A 1,930-nucleotide genomic window follows, 5' to 3' on the forward strand; every position below is an offset into this window, starting at 1 on the left:
AAGGACATGTACCTGGGTTGCAGGCACATCCCCAGTAGGAGATGTGCAGGAGGCAGCTGATCGATGTTTCTCTCTCATTGATGTTTCTAACTCTCTCTCTCTCCCTTCCTCTCTGTAAAAAAAAAATCAATAAAATGTATTTTAAAAAAAAGACCAACAGGAGGACAAGCTATCCTCTCTGGACATGCGTTAATCTGTCTGCATGTGACTTGTGAGCCATTTGGAGGCATTGGTAGAAATGAGGGGGAACTACATGCTGAAGATGTCAGAGAGGAAAGGCAGAAACATCAGCGGTGGCGGGACAGCCATCCTTGACAACATGTTTGTGACACTTGTATTAACCCTAGCTTGCAGTTCTTCACTGAGGTAATAAATCCTTACCTGAAGCAACTATTAGTCGAGTTTTCTCACTCACCACTGAAGTCGTGCCACTGTATCAGCTCGGTGCCAAGGTGCGTCCTCATCTAAAGAATCGGCAGTACTTAGATCCCTCTGCTTGCTGCCAGATGAGGACTTTTCAAGAAGAGCCAGGAATCCAGATTTTTATATAGAACTCAGATTCTAAAATGTTGGCTCAGATTAAAGAAATATGTGCAGGCCAAAACATGCCTGGAAACCAAGTTCAGCCCATAGGCTGATCATTTTCAATCCCTGGTCTATCTCAGACAGTTGTTGTGAGAACTAAACTAAGTGAGTTTTGTTTGTTTTTTAAATATATTTTATTGATTTTTTACAGAGAGGAATGGAAAGGGATAGAGAGTTAGAAACATCAATGAGAGAGAAACATCGATCAGCTGCCTCCTGCACACCCCCTACTGGGGATATGTCAGCAAACAAGGTACATGCCCTTGACCGGAATTGAACCTGGGACCCTTGAGTCTGCAGGCTGACGCTCTATCCACTGAGCCAAACCAGTTAGGGCTAAACTAAATGAGTTTTTAAAAGATCAGTAATAATAATAATAATAGCAAACACTCACATAGCCCTTAATATGTGCCAGGCATTCTGCTTGCTTTACCAATCTAGTCCTTGCATGTAACCAGGTCTTATAATAGCCTTAAGGGGAGGTGTACTTATTACTTTCACTGTACAGATAAAGATAGTAAGAAAAAGAGAAGTTAAATTTGCCTGGTCACACAAGCATGACAAAGTGGAGCAGGGATTTTAACTCAGACCCCGGTAAACTGGTTTCAGATTTCACTACTCTTAGTCAATGCATTATGCTTGTATAACCTACAATACAAATGTCTGATTCATAATAGATACTCAGTCTATATAACTTCCCTTCTCACACCCCCTCCATGCTTTGAGGCAATTTCAGGAGTAGAATTGGGTATTTGCTGATGCTAAAGAGAACTGTTTGCTACTTTAGATACTAATGAAAGTTGTCATTTCAGTTTGGTGCCTCAAAAGCTGCTATAATATCCAGACAGGTGATCAGTAGCATAATAAGTGGAATCTGTATGGTTTTGGATCAAAGGTAGAACAGCTGTGATGACATCTGTGCTCAGCTTCTTGGCCACCAAACAGGGCTGCACTGAAGATGGTGAAGTTGCATCTTCAGAGAAGGCCACCAACCTCCTGTGGTGACTGCCACAGTCCCCACCAGGACTCCTGGGCAATGTGGACTGGATGGATGCTGGATGGATGGATGCTGGATGGACGGATGCTGGATAAATGATGGACTGGCTTCCCTTCTGTATTCATACATCTGCATATGGCAGGAGACACTGTTATTTTGGCTCTTCCTTAAGAGTCAATCCCAAAATGGATTACAAAATAAATTAGAGTCTCAAAACTAAATCCATTTAGTGTAATTAACAACTGTAGTGTTTAATCAGTCTTAACTAAACATAGGCTCTTACAGAAATGTTTCCATTGAGAGAAATGCAATTCCAAAAATATTTGTAACAACATTGGTATGCAGGGA

The sequence above is a fragment of the Myotis yumanensis genome, unplaced genomic scaffold, assembly GCF_028538775.1.
Source record: "Myotis yumanensis isolate MYYU_CA2020_CCGP unplaced genomic scaffold, mMyoYum1.0.hap1 SCAF_3, whole genome shotgun sequence".
In the NCBI taxonomy this organism is placed as follows: Eukaryota; Metazoa; Chordata; class Mammalia; order Chiroptera; family Vespertilionidae; genus Myotis; species Myotis yumanensis.